Genomic DNA, 24,853 nt, shown 5'->3' with positions numbered 1-24,853 from the left:
AAAAGTGCTACGAGTCTGGCGTCAACCCTCCGGAAACAATGTAATGAGGCCCATTGTCTTCACACCCCAAATTAGTGTAAACCCTATTCCACCAGGTTTTACACTAAATTGTTGCACTTCATAGTACAACGCAAGAAAATTCCATAGAGTGGATTGCAGTGCAGCTAAGTGAATGCATTGGTCATCTGCTCTGTGCAATTGAGACTTTATTCAAATTAACCCCTTTGCCTCCTAGATTCCTCGAGGCATTGTTGCACTGAATCATCAACAGTGAACAGAGTAAATATAGAATATAAGTATGCACTTTCTAACTTTTTAATGGTTCAAGAATTACCCTAACTAAGCAAAAATGACACTCGTCTTAGATTTGTTGGCATTTCAAAGCTGAAAGCAAACCATGATATCACTGACTGAAAGCCCAGAAATCAAGGATTTCTTTCTTAAAGTTAAGTCTAGAATTCTCATGTATGTTTTCTGTATTGGGTGTCTCCCATGCAAAAGTGAAGCATAGCACATTTCAACTGAGACCTGAGACTGATTTCAATGGCATAAAGTCGGGGCAGTGCAAGTAATTCTCTGCAATGAGTGCATTTTGCTGAGCCCTACTTTCCTAAAAATGCCGGAATGGGGGTGACAAGAGTGGTCTCTACTGCAGCAAAATATGAAAGTGCTTCAGTACTACATTTGGAATTACCATATTTTCTCTCTGTGGCTCTGCTTTGGTGACCTTTGGTTGGATGTCACGTGATTTAATATCACTTAAAACCCTGTTATTAAAGAGAATGTACTGTGCAGGACTTATCACCCTTTTAATATTAAAATGTCACCAACGGAAGTCTTTCCAAGCAATTGTCAAATCATTCAGTGTTCCTTTTGCGCAGCCATATTACACAATCGACCACACATTTTATTGTAATAAACACTATTGAATGAAATCTATTGAAAAAGCCTACATTACCATTTGGAATTAAATGAAACTGCACCATAGTCTTGCTTTCTTTTTGTGTATGTCACTTTAAATGTTCAAATGTGTGCTTGGTATGGACCTTTGTAGCCCAGTTCCCAAGAAGACATGATCAGAGCTCTGGAAGAACAAAATCACTTCACCAATCAATGAAACATCAATTAGCCTAACTGAAGGGAGACGTATGGGTATTCAAAATATATATGAAGCTTGTAACAGTTTATTGAGAAGCACCCACAACACAGGGATTTCCCTCCTTCCCCACGCAAGGTGTGACTCAACAAATCGTTTAACAGATTCTTTTATTCAGCATTACTTCAGACATATATCCTGCCCCTTGGATCCCTCCCCCTGAGCTAACAATGAGCCAAGAACCAGGCCGGTGTATGGGAAATATGGGAAATGTATTGGTATTTAATTAAATTAAAAGTAATAGAAATTTGCACGAAAATGTCAAACACCATTTTATCTGTGGCACAACACAATCAACTTCTCTCAGCATAAATAAATCACAAAGGTGAATTGAAAAGAACACAATCACAATTCTTCACTTTCTACAAATATCACTTAAAGAATTAATTAAAGTAACCAAAACAATTATCATGTAGTGTTGTGAGATTTTGATTTTCCTGCGGGTGTAAAAGGCTACCAGTAGCATTTCAAGATTGGTACAAATACAGATGGCAATTATGATATTGCCCACACATTTGGTCTAAACTAAACACAGGGTGATTTATGGGTGTGTTTTGCAGACCCCCCTACTTTGGTCTGTGTTGGGGAAGTCAGACAGAAAAATGTGAATGACTTGGGGAATTTTGGATTCCAGACCCCCCTTCACTAAAAGGTCTGTGTTGGGGAAGCTGTATAAAAAGGTTGGACTGATTTAGGAGCAAAGATACCCCTCTTCCTTAAAGAGGTCTGGGTCAGCAGGACAAAAAGTGTTCCCAGTTAAATTAAAGGCTATCATTTTCAGTGCATACTGGGAAGTGTGATTTGTACATTTTTGAACTTTAACAAAATTCATCATGTAGTGTTCTACCAAATGGAGAAATAATTAAATTAATATGTTTAGTTAAATATGCTAAGGATCTACACAGTTTTGCCCTCTGCCCACTATAAAGGGAAATGATTCAAGGCAAGCAGACTCTCCCACCTTTTGGTTTCCCATGGCTCAGTTCTACTTACATAGAAAGCATCTGTTTGAAGTTCAGGAAAGCCACCTGCATCTCAGGACACTCTGCCCTTATATAGCAGCAATGACACTGCCAGTTTTACAAACTGAAAGAAAAACGCTGCCAGAGTTCTCGCAACTAGGATTGGACATTTACCCTTCTCTCTCCTCTCAAATCCAGCCTCCCAGTCAGGATTGGTTTAGGGGTCTGCAGATATCATAATTCTACTAGCAACTGCCATAATATACATATTTTATAATTCAGATAATCATGGGGAATTAGATAAGCTGACCACTCGGTCTGTCCCATGTTGCACAGCCGTGGGGCACTTTTCTGCCGTTTCTATAAAAACCATAACAGTTATGAATATGTAAGTTATTACCCATATCCCTAATTTTATTCTCCCCTCGTTCAACAACTCTCACATTTGGAAATGGTTCAGATCAGCTAGAAACCTAGTTTAACTGGCCATTACAGTTCCCTGAGTTGCAAATTGATGAATTGTATATCACTACAATTGCCTGGAAAATACATACAAAATGGTACATAAATGAAATCAGTATGATTTATGGTTGCTGTGAAAAAGGCCTAAATGATAATAGTCCTTTTAAATTAATTGTGAATCTTTAGGTGGGACAAATGGCCTTCATCTTGCCTTCAGGCCATTTGTTTTTACTGGGTCTGCCTGTACCCAAAGTTTATTTTTTTATCACTTTCTTTGTGTTGGAAGCTTGGTCTTTGAAGTTGTTGTCCCCATATTCGCACATGGTGGTCATGCTCCAGCCAAGGGGCACTTACCTGCAGTGATTGCCTTCAGAGCCAGCCAGTCTGGGGAACACTGTTTTTTGACACCTTCATCAGGACACTTTATTGCAGTTGGCAATTAGATGGGAGATGTAACATCCAGATTGGCAGTGTAAGATTTCCTTGTGAAGTGTGACCACAGCAAGCAAAAAAGGTTTGCCTTGAGTTGACAATTTTCCATGAAAACAAAGTGGCTTTTTAAATATCACTGGTAATTTTTATGTGAAACATAATATACACTGCTTTTTGTCAATAAGCACATCATGGCATTTCCTTGACATTTTTTTGTTACCACTGATACATTTTCACAATTAAACTGCATTTACTTTCACACACCTATGCAAGCCATTTTTGTCTCACTGTTTAAAAATCCTGTTTTCATTGTGAAAGGGATATTTGATTCCTCCTTCTTTTGTGAATTAAAATGATGATTATTTTTTAGTAGTGACAGGCAGGCCCCTTTAACATATGGCTCTAAACTTAACTTAAACAAAAACACACAGGCCAAGCTGTTTTTGGTTCAGTGTTTAAAATCCTGCTGTTCATGTGAAAGGGACCTCTGTTTGGGGCCTTTGAATAAACGCCACATGCCCCCCCCCTGTTCTTCCATGACTCTTTGTTGGGGAAGAGCAGGGCAGAGTGGGGTTTCATTAGGCATTATCCCTTCATTAGGGAGAGGGCACGCCAGTTTCCTCTTCCATCTTTGGGTTGGGGGGTATGGCATGGCACGCCTGTTCTCCTTCATTAGGGAGCGATGACTCCAACCTCCACTTCCATCTTTGGGTTGGAGGTTGTGGCATGGTAGCCCCTTTCTTCCTTTCTTCCTTTTTTCCCAGGTCCCTGGGGTTCTCACCAGATGCCACTCTCACCTCCAGATTGGGAGTTAAGGAGGTTAGTTCGCTAATAAAAGAAAGAAAAAGAGTTTCAGTACTTTTTACACACCTTTTTCCACAGAAGATTCACATATTATTTACAAAAACAACAACATACAATTATAGCATGACATGTTCACCATTTCACAAAACATAATTCATTTATTTTCTTCATTTGTACAATAACCCCAAGTAAATTACTCCCTGATATATATATATATATATATATATATATATATATATATATATATATATATATATATATATATATATATATATATATAAAACAAAGAAAAAAAAGAGGAAAAAAACGCCATGGAGATGGACAGTTCAACCTGCACTCCAAGTCATGTAAAGAAGCAGCAAGGTCCTGTTCATAGATAATAAGAGCCAGAAACTTGAAACAAATTACTGTCTAGTTTATTAAAGATACAAAAGTTGCATCATGTTTAAAAACAAAACCGTCATAGACCCCAAAACAGAGGCAGGACACCCAGAGAGCCGTCCTGTATGGACGCTTTTCGCGCTATACACATTGCTTGTTCATCAATGGGGAGGATGGGCTAAGCTTAGTATAAACAGCAGGGTAAGTCCCTTCATGGTTTCTAAACCTCGGCAAGTGGATACCTGTGTTGGTAAAACAATGGCAGACATCTTGTAACGTAATGGCAAAGTACTTGTACCTAGAAACAAATAAATGACATTAGGACACAACCCGATCACAAAAACACAGGGGTAACAGAATAAGTAAAATTACCCGAGCCAAAATTTGTAAAAGAGTCAAAAATGTTCATACAGTTGCATGGATTATAAAACATACAGTGCTAAATCAAACCAAACTGTGTGAATGCTGAATGGCAATGAAATAATAGCAGACTGCAACAGCTTCAATATGCTTCAATATGACATGGTTAAAAATGTTAAAAATGTTAGAATGAGCTAAAATCATCCACCAATTGTGTCGATCACAGTATAAACAGCACAAGGTAAAAGCAAAGTGCAAGTGCTTAATAGCAGCATATTGTTGGCAAAGTGCAAGTGCTTAATAGCAGCATAGTGTTTAGCAAAGTGCAAAGTTTTAAGAGCAGCATGAAGATGGCAATAAAGTGCAAGTGCATATAAATAACTGAAAAATTCATCAGTCAAAATAGCAAATTGAAACAACAGTTAAAGCGCAAGTGGATGATAAAAAGATCAATAGGCTCAAAAGGTGCAAATGTCAATACAAAATTTAAAACCTAAAGAAGCGAAATTGCAATTGTACTGCAGCAACCGGACAAGATATGTAAAAGAAAATGAAGGGAGTGTCCGAGGTAAAAAAATTGATGATTATTCAACAGCAAACAGAAATGTGATGCTGTTATAGGATTACAGAAGTTACTGAGCATCAAAAAAGATGTTAAGCCGAAACATGATAAATAAACAAAGTATACAGAATCAAAGGAAAAAACGTTCCATGTGCCAAAAGGAATATATATTGGTTTTAGTTGCCATCTGATTTTTCATCCTTCATCTTAATTCTTCAGATGGTTCCTCTGCTCAACTTTCATTTGGGTCTTCAATCAGTGACAAAGCATGTCTGGGGTGACAGCTTTTCAACTGATTGATGAGGACCCATTTTTCTTCTGTCTGTTCACCTTTTGGGATGCTGATCTTGTAAGCAACTGGTGATATTTTATCTACAATTTCAAAGGCTCCACGCCAAAATGAGAGGAATTTCCACTACAAGGCCTGTTTCCTTTGAAAGTTGTACAGCTAAACTTTGTCACCTACTTCCTACTCTTTCTTGGTGGTCTTTAGATCATAATAGGTCTTATAGGATTACAGAAGTTACTGAGCATCAAAAAAGATGTTAAGCCGAAACATGATAAATAAACAAAGTATACAGAATCAAAGGAAAAAACGTTCCATGTGCCAAAAGGAATATATATTGGTTTTAGTTGCCATCTGATTTTTCATCCTTCATCTTAATTCTTCAGATGGTTCCTCTGCTCAACTTTCATTTGGGTCTTCAATCAGTGACAAAGCATGTCTGGGGTGACAGCTTTTCAACTGATTGATGAGGACCCATTTTTCTTCTGTCTGTTCACCTTTTGGGATGCTGATCTTGTAAGCAACTGGTGATATTTTATCTACAATTTCAAAGGCTCCACGCCAAAATGAGAGGAATTTCCACTACAAGGCCTGTTTCCTTTGAAAGTTGTACAGCTAAACTTTGTCACCTACTTCCTACTCTTTCTTGGTGGTCTTTAGATCATAATAGGTCTTTCTTCCTTCAGCTGTCTTTTCTAAATTGTGCTGAGCATAAGCAAAAGCATGTTGGAGGTGCTTCCTTACATTTTCAATGTACTAGTAGTGGACGCATTTATCAGTGTCTGCGTCTGAGTCCTATAGAGCAGATGCTGTGGTAACACCATTTTTCTTCCAGTCATGCACTCAAATGGAGACATCTTTCTTGCAGAAGATGGTGTAGACGTAATATCCATCAGGACAAGTGGCAATCAGATGTCTCAACTGGGTCCAGAGTCTGCCACAAACTTCTTTAAGATGCTCACAACAGTTTTGTTATATCTCTCTACCCCCTGCTTGAGGCCTGGTGGTAGGCAGTGTGGAGTTTTCTTTTTACCCCTTTTTATCCCACATCTTCACTATCACCTAACTGGTAAAATGGCTTCCTCGGTCTGACTCAATCCATTATGGGAGGCCAAAACAAAAGAAGATGTTGTGGATCATTAGTGCAGCAGCTGTCTCCGCCTTATAATTCTGGACTGGAAGTCATTCTACCCATTTGTGAACAAGCATGTCACCGACAACATGTACTTGTTTCCTCTAGAGGAGCGAATTGACTGGCCCAATGAAATCAACATGCAAATCTGACCAAGATAGTGTATTTCCCCTTTTGCGTAGGGGAGCTCTGTGTGTGCGTCAACTGTGTTGGAATTGAGCACACACAAGACATCCCTTTAGGTAAATGTTAAGGTCCTGGCCCATGTGTGGCCAGTAGGCAATCTCACGCAACATTTCCAATGTTGTATAAAACCTGCTATGAAAGGCAGTGGCCACATCATGGGCGTGGTTAAACATCAGGCTTCAGAATGAGGTAGGTATCACCCACTGATCACAGCCAGATAAGGTTCTTCTTACCAACTACCAGTTAACTGCAATTAACAGAAATGAATCACTTATCACTCATAACTTGGGATTGGTGTGTCTGTTTTTAAATGAGAAAACAACTTTGGATTCAGCAAAGCATTCCCTATAATACAAAACTAAACACTATCAGGGTAATTCATAGAATTTCGCAGAAAAGTGTCGCAAGCGGCTGGCGCAGAGTGTCCGCGTGCGATTGACTGCGCCAGGCACGTGCGCTAAAACCGATTTCCGCGCACAGCGTATTCATGGATTTCAGGCTCCCAAACCAGCCGTGGCGCAGAGTATCGCAGCGACCCAGCATCAGTGCCAGTAACGCCCCCAAGAACGCCCTCGCGCAAGGAAAAGCCATCAAAATCGCACAATCATCGCAAAGGGCTGCGCTAACCCTGGACCAGTTTACAGGGCTGCCAAACAAGGAACGCAAAGTGGGTAACGTGCATATCAGGGGTACGCGTGAAGTTATACACGCGATTAGCCAGGGTACGTGTATTACAGGGGTACGCGGGAAGTGTAACACGCGATTGGCCAGGGTACGTGTATTACAGGGGTAAGCGGGAAGTTATACACGCGATTAGCCAGGGTACGTGTATTACAGGGGTACGCGGGAAGTTTAACACGCGATTGGCCAGGGTAGTGTATTACAGGGGTATGCGGGAAGTTTTACATGCGATTAGCCAGGGTACGTGTATCACAGGGGTATGCGATTTGGCTGTGTACGTGTATTACAGGGGTACACGGGAAGTTTTACACGCGATTCGGCTGGGTACGTGTATTACAGGGATGCGATTTGGCCAGGTACGTGTATTACAGGGGTGCGCAGGAATTATCACACGCGATTTGGCTGGGTACGTGTATTACAGGGGTGCGTGGGAATCATCACACGCGATTTGGCTGGGTACGTGTATTACAGGGGTGCGTGGGAAGTCACACGCGATTAGGCTGGGTGGGTCCTCACAGGTGTTCCCTGTACACCCTCCACAGCCCCTGCAGGCAGCCTACAAAACAGGGGACTACCCTGCACACCTGCTCATGTCCCCCTGCACCCCCACCCCCCAGCAGTGCAGGGGCAGCCTCCACCAGGCCCCCACCCATGTCTCCCACCACCCCCACCCCCCTGCCACCAGGGGCAGCCTCCACCAGGCCCCCACCCATGCCTCCCACCACCCCCAACCCCCAGCAGTGCAGGGGCAGCCTCCACCAGGCCCCCACCCATGCCTCCCACCACCCCCAACCCCCAGCAGTGCAGGGGCAGCCTCCACCAGGCCCCCACCCATGCCTCCCACCACCCCCAACCCCCAGCAGTGCAGGGGCAGCCTCCACCAGGCCCCCACCCATGTCTCCCACCACCCCCACCCTCCCGCCACAAGGGGCAGACTCCACCAGGCCCCCACCCATGTCTCCCACCACCCCCACCCCCCCGCCACCAGGGGCAGCCTCCACCAGGCCCCCACCCATGCCTCCCACCACCCCCAACCCCCAGCAGTGCAGGGGCAGCCTCCACCAGGCCCCCACCCATGCCTCCCACCACCCCCAACCCCCAGCAGTGCAGGGGCAGCCTCCACCAGGCCCCCACCCATGCCTCCCACCACCCCCAACCCCCGGCAGTGCAGGGGCAGCCTCCACCAGGCCCCCACCCATGTCTCCCACCACCCCCACCCCCCCAACACCAGGGGCAGCCTCCACCAGGCCCCCACCCATGCCTCCCACCACCCCCAACCCCCAGCAGTGCAGGTGCAGCCTCCACCAGGCCCCCACCCATGCCTCCCACCACCCCCAACCCCCAGCAGTGCAGGGGCAGCCTCCACCAGGCCCCCACCCATGCCTCCCACCACCCCCAACCCCCAGCAGTGCAGGGGCAGCCTCCACCAGGCCCCCACCCATGTCTCCCACCACCCCCACCCCCCCGCCACCAGGGGCAGCCTCCACCAGGCCCCCACCCATGCCTCCCACCACCCCCAACCCCCAGCAGTGCAGGGGCAGCCTCCACCAGGCCCCCACCCATGCCTCCCACCACCCCCAACCCCCAGCAGTGCAGGGGCAGCCTCCACCAGGCCCCCACCCATGCCTCCCACCACCCCCAACCCCCAGCAGTGCAGGGGCAGCCTCCACCAGGCCCCCACCCATGTCTCCCACCACCCCCACCCTCCCGCCACCAGGGGCAGCCTCCACCAGGCCCCCACCCATGTCTCCCACCACCCCCACCCCCCCGCCACCAGGGGCAGCCTCCACCAGGCCCCCACCCATGCCTCCCACCACCCCCAACCCCCAGCAGTGCAGGGGCAGCCTCCACCAGGCCCCCGCCCATGCCTCCCACCACCCCCAACCCCCAGCAGTGCAGGGGCAGCCTCCACCAGGCCCCCACCCATGCCTCCCACCACCCCCAACCCCCAGCAGTGCAGGGGCACCCTCCACCAGGCCCCCACCCATGTCTCCCACCACCCCCACCCCCCCCGCCACCAGGGGCAGCCTCCACCAGGCCCCCACCCATGCCCCCCACCACCCCCACCCCCCCGCCACCAGGGGCAGCCTCCACCAGGCCCCCACTCATGTCTCCCACCACCCCCACCCTCCCGCCACCAGGGGCAGCCTCCACCCGGCCCCCACCCATGCCTCCCACCACCCCCAACCCCCAGCAGTGCAGGGGCAGCCTCCACCAGGCCCCCACCCATGCCCCCCACCACCCCCACCCCCCCGCCACCAGGGGCAGCCTCCACCAGGCCCCCACCCATGTCTCCCACCACCCCCACCCCCCCGCCACCAGGGGCACCCTCCACCAGGCCCCCACCCATGTCTCCCACCACCCCCACCCCCCCCGCCACCAGGGGCAGCCTCCACCAGGCCCCCACCCATGCCTCCCACCACCCCCACCCCCCCGCCACCAGGGGCACCCTCCACCAGGCCCCCACCCATGTCTCCCACCACCCCCACCCCCCCCCGCCACCAGGGGCAGCCTCCACCAGGCCCCCACCCATGCCCCCCACCACCCCCACCCCCCCCGCCACCAGGGGCAGCCTCCACCAGGCCCCCACCCATGTCTCCCAACACCCCCACCCACCAGCACTGTGGGGCACGTGGCCAGCAGGCAGTCAGGCAGCAGCAGATGGCAGGCGGGAGCGTGCTCAGGGCTCTGGGGGGCAGTAATTTGGCCTCCTGGCCAGGAGCGTGGTCTCTCGTGTGTGAACGCGTGGACAGCCTGATAGGGAGTGAAATCCCACACGTCAGCGTGTGAATCGAGGAAAGGCCCTTAGCGCGTAAACCCGTCAACAGCATATGCGCGCCTATAGTCACCTGCACGTGCAGGAAATTGTTGCGTGACACGTCCCAGTGTCAAAGCGTGTGATTGGTGAAAATGGATCTACACGCAGAAGTGACAAAGCGTGTGATTGGTGAAAATGGATCTACACGCAGAAGTGACAAAGCGTGTGATTGGTGAAAATGGATCTACACACAGAAGTGACAAAGCGTGTGATTGATGAAAATGGATCTACACGCAGGAGTGACAAAGCGTGTGATTGGTGAACGTACACGCCGCGTAAGTGACGCTGTACGTGTGGGCCTGTATATAAGGTACATGTAGAACACCATTTCCTTGTACGTGCTTTTCGTGGAGAGCGAGTGGGTGAATTCTGTACTTCTTGTCGTTTCACACGTGATTTACTTCACGGCGTTTCCAGTTCGTACTCCCTGTTACCTCTGACAGCTTTTTCTCTATTTTTCCTCTTGTACTGGTTTACCTGGGCCTGTTCCCTCAAACAGTGTCCCCTTCTACTGTTGTCCTGTCTTCTCAGACAGCGTACACATCTTCTTTTGGTGGGGGTTTAGCCAGCCAAACGCGCTCATTTTTCACGCTCTTTTACCTGGCAGACGGTGAGTCACGCACGTTTCCAACTTCTATGCTTGCCCCGTGTGTAGCCTACCCCTTCAGAGGTCATTCTAGGCTGCGTGTGACACGCATACGTTCATTCTTGTGTTACTGGGTGCCACAGCGTAGTGCAGGTTTTTCTTTCTGCACACGTGGTCTAGGAGGGGTTGCGTGCACGTCATCTCCCTTTTTTGGGCCTCCTGTGCGTTGCGTGACCCGTCATCTTTCCCCAGGGGTTACAATCAGCCGTGCTAGAGCACTAGGGTACAATTACCATCTGGTACCCAACCCCTTTGACCCCCAATTGCCCAGGACAATTGTCTACAGCCACTCCCATACGCACATTAATATCAGTGCCATGGCTGGGAGGCGAGGATTCCGTAAGGGTGGCAAAGGTGGAAGAGCCACAAGTGGTGGCCGTGGTGGATCCGGTAGGGGACGTGGTCGTAACTTGCAGGGTGAGCCTGTCCCCCCATGTGTGGAGGACCAGTCAAGGGCACCCATCATCCCCCCCCCCTGCCCCCCCCCTCCCCCCCTCCCGTTGAGACTGAAGTGGCTGACACCATCCATGCTCAGCCCTTGTTGGACCAGCCCATTGTGGCACCAGACCTGGCTGACTCCATGGCTGACTTCCAGGTCAGCAGGGCTACGACACGTGCGCTGGTGCACGTTGATGCTATCATGCCACGTGGATCTGGGGCAGCAAGGTCATCTGCTGCCCCAAGTAGGCAGGGCGGAGAGGCTGCAGGGGCAGCTGCAGCTCCATCCACCCCAGCTCTCACACACCCAGCCAGGACAGTGTCCGTCCTAGTCCATTCTGCTGACATTCCCCATGACACCATTACACTTGAGCCAATGCCTGCACCAACTCCCATGCTGAGTGTGCAATCCCACACACCTGATACAGAGCCCACCAGGGCTCCTGCCCCTAGTGTCCAGAGCGGCGCAGGACACTCAGGATCACCACCACCTTCCAAGCGGAAGAGGAAGAGTGCTCGTCCGGCACAGGCTGATGCCCCCGACACGGCTACACAGTCCGGTCCGTCGAGGAAGCCCAGCTTCACGGATGTGGAACTGAATGCACTTGTCGAGTATGTGTCCGGACATGATAACGAGATGGTCATTGTTGCAGGATCCAAGACCACACCTGCACAACGCCAGGCACACTGGCAGACCATTGCGGACATCGTAAGTGCCCTTGGAATCGTGAGGCGCACAGCCAATGATTGCTACAAGCGCTGGAATGACCTAAAGCGCAGGGCAAAGAAGAAGCTGGCCTCAAGTCATGCCGCAACTCTAGTGACTGGAGGTGGGTCTCCAGTAGAAGACATGGAACTCACTCCACATGAGTCAGTCGCTGGGACCTACGTCACGGAGGAACAGATCCAAGGCGTGGGAGATCTGCCTGATTACGAGGCATTGTCTGGTGAGTGCACATGCATGTGTGTGTCATCCATGTGCATGGTGTGTGTGTGAGGGCATCTGTTTGTGTGCCAGGTGAGAGTGTGTGCGCCTGAGTCGAATGGGTCAGCCATGTGCTTCATGCAAGACATCCTGGGCAGCTGCATTTCGCCATTGCAGTATCCCTTCTGCCAACAGTAGACATCTAGCCCAACAGCACCCAAGTTGGCCTTGAAGTGTCACCTTGCCACTACATTGTTGATTATTTTCCTATGTTCAATCAGACAGATTGTATGCATTCCACCACTTATACTAGGCATTCCTCAGTCCTCTAGTCACATGTATGGCATGGCCATGGTAAAGTGGAGTTACTTTGTTACCTGGATATCATATGTTCACACATGTCCCTGTGCAATTGGACCATATTGGACTGGCAGCTCCAGGTGATAAAGCAGACCTGTGAGAATTAGAAAAGCTATTGCATGTGGGAACTGGACAGAATGAATAAGTGCTGCCCTCCTCTCCATCTACACTCAATAGCAATGGCACATGCCATCTGTGATGGCATGTGTGTGTCACCTGGCAATCACAGGCAATGTGTGATGCCACTGCCAGGCAGCATGCATGAAATGTGTTCATCTTCCATCTTTGTGTAATGAGTGTGTGCCATTTGCCTGCCCTTCATACGCAGTGAGGGTGCATGCATGGGAGGGTCTTAGTCATGTGGGACATGTGTCAATCAAGTACTGGTTCTCTTGTTTCACAGCCCTCATTGTGTGCCATGGTGCTAATGCGGGTTTCCATTTCTTTGTCATTATGTCATTGCAGGGGAAGACGCACCTGATACTGCTGGGGTTGTGGAGATGGTGCAGAGCCAGGAGGGGTCCGAGGGCCGACCAACCACCAGTGAGGGACGTGGTGTGCTGGTGGGTGAAAACCCACAAGTGCTGCAGGTCATGCTCTCAAGGGGTGTCTCTGGCTGCACCTCCCCCGAGCTGTACTCAGCTGTTGACTCGGATGATGAGACCTACGTGACGTCGCAGGTGAGTGTTCCAGGGAGGGAATCTGTTCTGTCCCACCCACCTGCACCAGGGTCAGAACCCTCAATGGGGATGTCAGTGTTGGCAGCTAGGCCTTTGGTGGTTACGGATGCAGGGTCACACTCCGCGACATCTGATCCTGTTCCTGGGCCAGCAGATCAGAGGGGGAATGCAGTCATGCAGCCTCAGGCAGTGCCGGCACAGCAAGGCGCAGTCCGCCTTGCCCCAGACAGGTGTGGTGCCCGCCGACGTGGTGGCCATACGCCACCTGGCAATACCGTATGGGAGTAATCCATTTACGGTATGGCTACCCAACAGGCAGCATCATCCGAGATGATGGCTCAGGCCATGGATAGGGTGGCCACTTTCTTTTGTCCCCCCTGAAAGGCTGATGGAGCGACTAGAGCAGGCAACCGACTCCATCTGCCAGTCACACAGGGAGGACATGTTGGCGTCCAACAGGGACAGGCGGGCGGCACTGGCGACTCTGCAGGAGGCCATCTCCATAGAGTCCCAGGGCCACAGGGAAGCCCTGAGGCAGGAGCTACATCAACTCAGGACGACTCTTGTTGAGCTAGAGGCTTCAACACACCAAAGGACAGAACAGCAGCTGGAGCGTCTCACCCGTACGCTCTCAGCTGAGATGCAAGCAACGAGGGCGGAGGTCCGGGCATCCCGTGAGTTGTTGCATGGGGACCTCCGCACCCTCATCCTCCAGAACGAGACCTACCACACCCGCATGCTTGCAGCCATGGAGGAACAGAGTAGGGCCTTGCGTGGGCTGCCTCCCATAGTGCAACCACCTCCGGATGCAGCTGCACAGGGTGATAATAGCGACAGCAGTGATACTCCCACAATAGGGTAGCCGTGTGGGCCATGAGCCCATGGAGGTGTTTTTTTTTCCCAGGATCCACACAGGTGGTTTCTGGTGTGCACCCTGACCTCGGACCTCCTGGGTGGCCTCCCCAACCCCCCCGGGCCCTTTAATGGCCATTTTTGATTTTCTTTTTCTTTTTATATTTTTTAAATTTTTATTTTTAATTTTATATTTTACCCAATTTTTTGGGGACACATTGTTGGCTTCCGTGGTTCCTGTGGGCATACGCTGCATTGTGGCTGGGCACATGCAGGCTTGTCATGTATTAGGTTCAGATGCCTGGGTTTGAGTCACACACACCCCTCCAGCTTCCCGTTTCCATGGGCTTGCAAAGGGTGTGCCCAAGTGACATTGAAGTACATGGTGACATTGGACTCCCACTACATGTGTGGGTAGTCTAGTCAATACTGTGTATACATTCCTAGTGCATATTGCTGTTGTGTTGTACACTGCATGTTGCATTGATGTGTAACTCATCATCTGTGTCTGCCTCCCAATTTGCAGGTCCCTTCCTCATGTCTACACAAGGCCCTCTAGTCTGGAGATGGGGTCCTTGTTGGCAGCAGTGCACCTACAACTCTACATGGCACAAACACTGTTCAGTTGGAAGTGGTGGGAGTGCAGGCATATCCAGGTGGTGAGACAACTGATTTATTACATTACTGAAGTCATGTTTATGGTAGTACGTGCTCAAGTATGTTGTTTGTCCTGCATTACAGTGAGCATTTCAGGTGTAGGAAGTTTTAATTGGGGACACTGTACATCGCAACACTTGTCACGTTGTGGGGATTACTTTGTTTACCTGCACATAGCATGACATGGCACGTTGTGTTGTGTGGCGGTGCTGGGGATGGGTTGGGTGACATGGCACTGTCCTCTTGTTGCATTTAGCAAGTGGGTATTAATTTTGGCTGCTTGAATGTGTTCCTTCACAAAACTGCATTGGTGTTGTGTGTGGGTAGGGATGCACACATTGTAACACTTCCAGGTGAACAATCTCAGGCTGATATGCTTTTCACGGTTGAATCTCCAGACATTCAGGATCAGTGTCAGGTTGAGTCATCATTGATTGTCAGATGGAATGTGCCAGGCCAGTGTGCACTCCACAGGGGAGTGAATACTATGTGAAGTAATTAGCCACTAGCTGTGTACGGGCTGCCTTCCCTCGTGCCCTTTCCCCTCCCATGCGCAGCGGCTGTGCATGTGGTTGGGGATGTGGGGCCACCACCATGTCCACGGGCAGGCCCCGGCGTGTTGCAACGTTGTGCAGGACACATGCTGCCACTATGATCCTGCACACTACTGGGGGAGCGTATAACAGCTGCCCGCCAGAACGGTCAAGGGAGCGAAAGCGTGACTTTAGCACTCCGAATGTGCGCTCCACTATGCCCCGGGTTGTAATGTGGGCTGTGTTATATCTTACCTCGGGTGGCATGGTGGGGTTCCGAATTGGCGTCATCATGTGGGGGCTGAGAGGGTAGGCACTGTCCCCTGTGGAGGTGGTGATTGGTATCATTGGTGGGGTTGTGACCTTGCTCAGTATCCAACATGCATGCATGTGCAGTGGCATACATACTCACCGAGAAGCCATGTATCACAATGCCGCCCAGCATCTATGTCCCGGCATAGGGTGGACATTCGGTAAATGAAGCTGTCGTGGGTGGACCCGGGATAGTTGGCATATACTGAGGTGATGATTCCCTTGGCATTACATACTACCTGCACGTTGATGGAATGCCAGTGTTTGCGGTTCCTATAGATGTGCTCTGATGCCCTGGGGGGACGTAGAGCCACATGGGTGCAGTCGATGGCACCTAGCACTTTGGGGAATCGTGCCACTCTGTAAAAATCCAGGGCGGCAGCATGCCTTTCAGCAGGTGTTCTGGGCAGGTATATGTGCCTGCGGACTGATGGGCGTGCAGTGATGATGTCCAAGACCTGGTGTAGGCAGCGTGACTGGGTGGCCTGTGACACCCCACCCACTATGGCACTTGTCCGCTGAAATGACCCAGTGGCTAAGAAGTGCAGTACATTGAGGACCTTCTCCAGGGGGCTGAGTGCTTGAGAGCACAGGGTGGGTGATGTGAGGTCATCCTCCCACTCACTCACCAGGTCCAGTATTATGTGTGGTGGAAACCTGTACCTTCCATACACCTGGTCATCAGGCATCCCGAAAAGGCTGGTTCTGGGTGTGAATATTCTGGCCCTGACTCTCCTCCTCCTCCTCCTTTGGTAGCCCACTGCCACTGCTGCTAGGAACGGTATGTTCATCCTGGCATCTGGCTTGTTATTTGAAAAGTGCGCAAATTAATGCTTTGCGCGTGTTCTAGGCGAGCGTGTGACCCGCGCACCCCTGGAATCTAGTTCCCACTCCAATAGCGTGTGGAAATTCCCACGCAGCAGCCATACAGGTGCGCTGACGTACTTGCGTGTGTAAGTGCCCGCGCACCCCTGAAATACACGTACATAGGCCAATCGCGTGTACGCGCACTTTTGTCCAATTACACGCAATGAAATACACGTACATAGGCCAATCGCGTGTACGCGCACTTTTGTCCAATTACACGCAATGAAATACACGTACATAGGCCAATCACGCGATGACACTCTGACGTGCAGTATTTCCACGTGTGTTCCGTCATCACGTGCTGAGTGGGGAACGCCCGTGCGGGTCACGTCAGACGCGCTTACGCGCTGAGGGACTCTGGTCCAATAGAATCGCGTATGCGTGCTGACGCGCTAACGCGCTAAGGGCCTTTCCTCGGATTTCACGCTGACGTGCAGGATTTTCACGTGCCAAATCACTCCGTATCAAGCTGGCCACCCGAAAACCCACGGAACACCACGCTCCTGCCCAGAAGGCTGAGTTACTGCCCCCCAGTGCCCCGAGCAGCCTCCCACGTGCTATCTGCTGCTGCCTGCCTGCCTGCCTGCCTGCCTGCTGCCACCGTGCCCTGCCATTTGGTGCCTGCACATCAGCCATCTGCAGGGGTCCAGTTGCTGTGTCCACCCCTGCTGGAACTGAAGACTCCCAACTGGGATTACATCGCTCCACAGCCCAGCCCCAGGACCCAGTTGCCCACCCACACCTGCCTCTGGGGTTGCCATGTCGGGCACTTCCACATCTGGCACCAGTGGCAACCCCAGGCCAGAGGGGCAGAGGGGCACCAGCTTCACTGCCACCGAAGTTGGTGTCCTGGTGGAGCATGTCCTGGGGCAGTATGATGCCCTCTTTGGATCGTCCCGCGCCAGCAAGGAAGGACGGGAGAGGATCTGGGCCGACTGTGTGGTTGCCATCAACGCGGAGGGGGTGGCAACCCTAAACGTCCAGAAGATCAAGAAGCGCTGGGAGGACTTGAGGTCCAGGACCCTTGTGAAGGCCCGGCGCCTCGTGGAGGGGGGCCGGGGCCGCATGAGTTCCATCCAGAAGAGGGTCCTGGAACGCGTACGCCCAGCGCTCCACGCCCAGGTCCTTGAGAGGGAGACCCGTCTGGAGTTGAGCGGTAAGTGGCCAAGCATTGCTGTGTGAGACAGGGCATGTTGCGGTGTGCTGGTTCTATGATACTTGCCTGTATGTGTGCCATGGGCCATGTATGCATGTATGTGTGCAGGGACATCATGGTAATGCATGTGCGACCAGTGATGTGTGACCCACATGGTTGTTGCATGTGTTGAAATGCGGCATGGGGAGCCCTATGCAGATTTTGGACATGAGAGCATGCCAGTCTCTGTACCTGGACATGGATGGGGGTGAAGGATGGGTGCTGATGCCAGGTACATATATGGTAGCCATGTCTGTGTGCCTGACCTGCGTGTCTGTGACTTGTGCATGCCAAGGATGCATGACACATGTGTGTGACAATGCACAGATTCAGTGACGCACCCAACTTACCCTTGTTTCGCCTGTGTTCGGTGTGTTTGGGGCCAGATGGATGTGACTGAGGTGAAGTGTGTGCATGTGATATGCATGAGCCATGATGCATGTGAGTTACATATCATTGAATGTTTCTAGAGTCCATTGGACATGCATGGAAATGTCCATGGCATGCACCATGCCTGTTACTGTGTGTGTTTTGCCTGGACTGACCCATGTGTTGTGGAGGGACATGATGGAAGTTTACTTTGACAGTGGTGCTCATCTGCTATTGCTTCCTGTCTAGGGGACCATTGTACAGTAGCCTGATGCTTGTGTCCTTTGTCTCCCTCTACGCAGCGGCTAGTGAAGAAGAGGGCGGAGACGGTGCTGTGGAGCAAGGCGGTGGGGATGCCCCCACGGCTGCAGCGGAAGGGGTGGGTGAGCCCCCACAGGGGCCTGCTACGGCGGGAGACGGTGAGGAGCCATCCAGGTTGGTGGTTTGCACAGAGGAGGAGGAGGCCGACACTGGTGCACACATGGGGCCTGGTGGGAGCATCCCTGCTGGTGCAAGTGGTGCAGTCCAGGGCCAGGGGCAGGAGGCAGCACAGGTCACCGTGGAGGGGCCTGTGCATGTCACTGTCCCTGACCCTGTGAGTGCACCACCATGCACCAGCAGGGATGCCCCGTCCCAGGCCCGTCCGCAGGTAGAGGGGATGTCCATGTCACCTGACTCCCCTCCACCTGCGGACGTGGTAACCCCTGGCCGCGTGGAGAAGGTCCTGATTGGGGTCGCGATGCGCACGGCTGTGATTCGTGATGACGTGCGTGCTTCCCGGGAGGAGCACGCACGTCATCACGAAGTGCACCGTGCCGACGTGGCCCAATTGGGATCGGCCATGTTCGGGGGTTTCCTGCATGTGTTGGCCAATCTGACGGCCCTCTCCTCCTCTGTGCAGGCTATCCACCGGTCGTTCTCCTTGCCGTCTTCCGGCCCAGATGCCACCAGGGCCCCCTGTGGACCTGCCCCGACCAATGCAGCCAGCTCGGTGGGGATCCCATCCCTGCCACAGTTGGGAGTCGGAGGTCCAGCAGGGGTGGACAACACAGCAAGTGGACCCCAGCAGATGGAAGATGTGACGGCATTATCGGGCAGGGCACGTGCACGACGGCGTCGGTGGTTTCCATCAGCCTGGATGCCGTCGTGCTGGCAGAGGCAGTGGCGTCGGAGGCAGCAGCGGGCTCGACGTGGGAGGCATCATGGCTCGGGGCCATCAAGATGGTTGCCAGTGAATTCGTCGAAAAAAATTGGTCGACCAGACAAATGGTCGAATCAAATTGGTCGAAAACCATTTTGTCGAATTTTTTTTTTTTTCTATTTTAACCCTTTTTTTTTTTTTTTTTGGGGGGGTCCCCCCCCAACCCCCTTTTTTTCTCTTAAAACCCATTTTTTTAACAAAACGAAAACCCAAAAATAAATATATAAATAAAAAAATTTTTTCGACGAAATGGTTTTCGACCAAATTGCGTCGACCAAATTGCAGTCGACCAGTTTTTTTTCGACGAGTTGACTGGACACCCATCAAGATCAGAGGGGCAGGCATCGGCCGGAGGGCAGGGCAACCCTGGGATGGTGGTGTGTTCCGTGTGGGAGGAGTTTGGCCAGCGGATAGGTGCAGAGCGGCAGCGGGCGGAAGAGGAGCGGCTCGCCATGGTCAGGGCGGAGTTCTCCATGCGTCGGGCATTGAGGCGGGCTGAGTGCCTCGAGGAAGCTCGCAGGGAGTTTGAGGTGGACATGGGGTTGTCCCTGTGAGACCTCGGGGCCAGGACAGAGTCCCGCCTCCAGGACATCGACATGGAGTTCGATGATGCCCTGGCCAGCAACATCACCAAGTGAGCCGCAGGACTTGCCCGCTGCCTTTGTATATAGTTATTTAGTTAGTTAGTGCTAGGTTTCCTTTATTTATTTTTATTATTTTGGACCGCTCGGACAATGGCCACTTTTTTGTACATATATTTTACATTAGTTAGTGGTAGGTTTCATTTTTGGTGTTGGGCTCATGGACCCTGGAACATTCCTGTATATAGTTTGTTTTTTTGGGAGATACATTTTTTTAATTTCTTATTGTTTTCACCATGACGTAATGGTTTTTCATTAATTTCCTATGACATGATATTGCTTTGGACAAATTCATTTTAATTTTTTATTCCTTTGTTTTTTTGTTTATCACTTTTGTTCTCGGACATGGACCATTTATTTACTTAGCCACATCGTTGTATGTTTGAAAAGTTCACTTATTTTTGGTATTTAATACATTTTTTATATTTTCTTACACTTGTGTTATTTTCTCATTGGTTTGTTACATGTCATGATATGGGTTTTGACATTCACTTGCACCCATTGTGTATGTGTGTGTGACGGACATGTGTTCTTTTGCATACTTGGCATTGGGGTTGTGTCATGTGATTGCATTCACTATGTGGGTGGATGCAATCCTTGCCTGGGTGTTTGTGCTGGGTATGCTGGCCATTACTGCCATGATTGTGTATCGTCAGGACCTGGGGCCAGGGGGACATGTGTGGGGGCCTGCTGGCAGGTTCCCCACAGTGCTGGGGGGGTGGGGGTGGTGGGTGACATGAGTGGGGGCCTGGTGGAGGGTGCCCCTGGATGGTGGGGGGTGGGGGTGGTGGGAGACATGGTTGGGGGCCTGGTGGAGGGTGCCCCTGGATGGTGGGGGGTGGGGGTGGTGGGAGACATGGTTGGGGGCCTGGTGGAGGGTGCCCCTGGATGGTGGGGGGTGGGGGTGGTGGGAGACATGGTTGGGGGCCTGGTGGAGGGTGCCCCTGGATGGTGGGGGGTGGGGGTGGTGGGAGACATGGTTGGGGGCCTGGTGGAGGGTGCCCCTGGTGACTGGGGGGGTGGGGGTGGTGGGAGACATGAGTGGGGGCCTGGTGGAGGGTGCCCCTGGTGACTGGGGGGGTGGGGGTGGTGGGTGACATGAGTGGGGGCCTGGTGGAGGGTGCCCCTGGTGACTGGGGGGGTGGGGGTGGTGGGTGACATGAGTGGGGGCCTGGTGGAGGGTGCCCCTGGTGGTGGGGGGGTGGGGGTGGTGGGTGACATGAGTGGGGGCCTGGTGGAGGGTGCCCCTGCACTGCTGGGGGTGGGGGTGATAGGGGACATGAGTGGGGGCCTGGTGGAGGGTGCCCCTGGTGACTGGGGGGGTGGGGGTGGTGGGTGACATGAGTGGGGGCCTGGTGGAGGGTGCCCCTGGTGACTGGGGGGGTGGGGGTGGTGGGTGACATGAGTGGGGGCCTGGTGGAGGGTGCCCCTGCACTGCTGGGGGGTGGGGGTGATAGGGGACATGAGTGGGGGCCTGGTGGAGGGTGCCCCTGGTGACTGGGGGGTGGGGGTGGTGGGTGACATGAGTGGGGGCCTGGTGGAGGGTGCCCCTGCACTGCTGGGGGGTGGGGGTGATAGGGGACATGAGTGGGGGCCTGGTGGAGGGTGCCCCTGGTGACTGGGGGGGTGGGGGTGGTGGGTGACATGAGTGGGGGCCTGGTGGAGGGTGCCCCTGGTGACTGGGGGGGTGGGGGTGGTGGGTGACATGAGTGGGGGCCTGGTGGAGGGTGCCCCTGGTGGGGGGGGTGGGGGTGATAGGGGACATGAGTGGGGGCCTGGTGGAGGCTGCCCCTGCACTGCTGGGGGGTGGGGGTGGTGGGAGACATGGGTGGGGGCCTGGTGGAGGCTGCCCCTGGATGGTGGGGGGTGGGGGTGGTGGGAGACATGAGTGGGGGCCTGGTGGAGGGTGCCCCTGGATGGTGGGGGTGGGGGTGGTGGGAGACATGGTTGGGGGCCTGGTGGAGGGTGCCCCTGGATGGTGGGGGGTGGGGGTGGTGGGAGACATGGTTGGGGGCCTGGTGGAGGGTGCCCCTGGTGACTGGGGGGGTGGGGGTGGTGGGAGACATGAGTGGGGGCCTGGTGGAGGGTACCCCTGGTGACTGGGGGGGTGGGGGTGGTGGGAGACATGAGCAGGTGTGCAGGGTAGTCCCCTGTTTTGTGGGCTGCCTGCAGGGGCCGTCGAGGGTGACAGGACCCACCCAGCCTAATCGCGTGTGTAACTTCGCATGCACCCCTGTAATACACGTACCAAGCCAAATCGCGTGTGGAACTTCCCGCGCACCCCTGAAATACATGTACCCTGCTGTAATCGCGTGTGGGACTTCCCGCGCACCCCTGTAATACACGCTCCCAGCCTATTCGCGTGTGGAAATTCCCGCGCACCCCTGAAATACACGCGCCCAGGCTATTCGCGTGTGGAACTTCCCGCGCACCCCTGAAATACACGCGGCCAGGCTATTCGCATGTGGAACTTCCCGCGCACCCCTGAAATACACGTACCCTGCTGTAATCGCGTGTGGGACTTCCCGCGCACCCCTGAAATACACGCGGCCAGGCTATTCGCGTGTGGAACTTCCTGCGCACCCCTGAAATACACGTACCCTGCTGTAATCGCGTGTGGGACTTCCCGCGCACCCCTGAAATACACGCGGCCAGGCTATTCGCGTGTGGAACTTCCCGCGCACCCCTGAAATACACATACCCTGCTGTAATCGCGTGTGGGACTTCCCGCGCACCCCTGTAATACACGCGCCCAGCCTATTCGCGGGTGGAAATTCCCGCGCACCCCTGAAATACACGCGCCCAGGCTATTCGCGTGTGGAACTTCCCGCGCACCCCTGAAATACACGCGGCTAGGCTATTCGCGTGTGGAACTTCCCGCGCAACCCTGAAATACACGTACCCTGCTGTAATCGCGTGTGGGACTTCCCGCGCACCCCTGAAATACACGCGGCCAGGCTATTCGCGTGTGGAACTTCCCGCGCACCCCTGAAATACACGTACCCTGCTGTAATCGCGTGTGGGACTTCCCGCGCACCCCTGAAATACACGCGGCCAGGCTATTCGCGTGTGGAACTTCCCGCGCACCCCTGAAATACACGTACCCTGCTGTAATCGCGTGTGGGACTTCCCGCGCACCCCTGAAATACACGCGGCCAGGCTATTCGCCTATGGAAATTCCCGCGCACCCCTGAAATGCACGTACCCTGCTGTAATCGCGTGTGGACCTTCCCGCGCACCCCTGAAATCCACGTACCCGGCCAAATCGCGTGTGAGACTTCCCGCGCACATGTATTTTTTGTCAGCGTGTCCGTGTTTGTGGGTACCCCTTTGCACCTCATTTGTCCAGGAGGGCCACAGTATAGGAAATTCATCATGGCAGTATATGGGTGCTATTTGTTGGCGCACCTTTTGGCGCACATTTCTTACAGCCGCTGAGACGCTACCGCCTGCTTTCTTGTGGCGGTCGTGTTTGTGCCTGTGCGCTGGTTTGAGCGTGCGCTTTTTTGACCTATTCTATTCCATGAATACGTGTTGTAGGCGAGCGTGTGGGCGTTCTGCGCACTTTTACCCTGTGCTTCCCCCGTGACGCCCACATTTTGGCAAGTTGTTCCCCATTCCGAGTGTTACGCCCCGTGTTCCGCCTACTTTTGTTGCGTGCGCCGCGCTATGTGCGATTTTCGCTGTGGACTGTGCGATTTTCGCTGTGACCTGGCGCATGCCGTTAGATGGCCTGTGCGCCAACGTGCGCCGCGCACTTTCTTATCGCATGTCCGATGGTTTTCTCGCGCACGGCCTTCCATGAATCGATGTGCGCTGCTTTTCGTGCGATTTTCGCTATTCCACTGCGATTTTCGCTATTCCACTGCGAATCGCACGTTTTTGGCCACTTGCGCCGCGCTAATTATTCCATGAATCGGCCTGTATATATTCACGCCTAAATATAATTAATCGATTGTGTGGGTAAGTCTGGAATTGAAAGTTGTATGTACTTCCCTAGCATACTGCTGCATTATAATATTGAGTAGGTACTGCAAACTGTCATGTTTAAACAACTGTTTCTTGCCTGTCCTAGGGGTGGCTCTAGACTTTACTGACCATATCCTTGCAATGAAGACTCTTCGCCTAATGTGTAGCTATGCTTATCTCCACATCTCTTGCTTCAGAAGTATTTCCCTTTTGGCATATGTAAGTGTGTTTTATGCTCCTGCTTTATTAGGAAAAGATCTTTAGTAGACCAAAGTCCTCAAACTGTAAGTGTGCTCACAGGCTTCAGATTGTGTGTGAACCTTTGAGGAGACTTTTCAGATCCAGTAAATCTACCACTTTATGTTGTCCTTCTTGATTATACTGGCTTACAGGTAATAACACAGCTGGTATCAAATATTTGGAAAGAGGGGCTTTGTTCCCTGCTTGTAACATTGTTTCAGATTGATACCTTGCCCTGTCTGGACCTGTCCTTCCATTGAAATGCATGTGTTCCTTTGGGTACAATGGAACGGAGGGATAGGGGCTCTCACTTACTTCGAAGTCTCGTTCTGTTGTTAGTTTGTTTTTGTCCTGTTGCTTGCTTTTTACTAATAAATTGTTCACAATCCACCGAAATAGTCTGTGTTCATTAAATCCATTACACAATTTATATATTTCAAAATCATGTTCCTCTTACATGGTATTGGGGCATGTCTATAGATTCAGGAACCTTGTGTGGTTTCTAAAATGTATACATCAATAATCGGATACATTCATAACATAAATTATGGAGGAAAAATGGCTTTGAGCCTAAATCTGACCAAAGCCTCCCATTTCACAAATGCAAAAGGAAATGGACGTATCATAATAAGTGGATTAGTAATTGGGTTTATCCATATCTGAAGAGAACCAATGATAAGACCCATCCACTGAGAAATCGATGCATCAAATGATGCTTCATCTGTAATATTCATCAGATATTTAAG

The 24,853-nt window shown here is 51.8% G+C and overlaps 1 long non-coding RNA gene across 1 annotated transcript in view; it reads right to left on the bottom strand.

Moving 5' to 3' along the window:
* Positions 1-1,249: 1,249 nt before the first annotated feature.
* Positions 1,250-24,853, bottom strand: part of LOC138580529 (uncharacterized) — a 70,648-nt gene continuing 47,044 nt past the window's right edge. Inside the window, exon 2 of the long non-coding RNA XR_011304281.1 lies at positions 1,250-3,840. This is a non-coding gene — a long non-coding RNA (uncharacterized lncRNA). The remainder of the gene's footprint in view (positions 3,841-24,853) is intronic.

Source organism: Ambystoma mexicanum, chromosome 3p (genome assembly GCF_040938575.1).
Source record: "Ambystoma mexicanum isolate Mex_15411 chromosome 3p, UKY_AmexF1_1, whole genome shotgun sequence".
NCBI lineage: Eukaryota > Metazoa > Chordata > Amphibia > Caudata > Ambystomatidae > Ambystoma > Ambystoma mexicanum.
The sequence above is the reverse complement of the archived record's forward strand: the minus strand, read 5'-3'. Positions and strand labels throughout refer to the sequence as shown.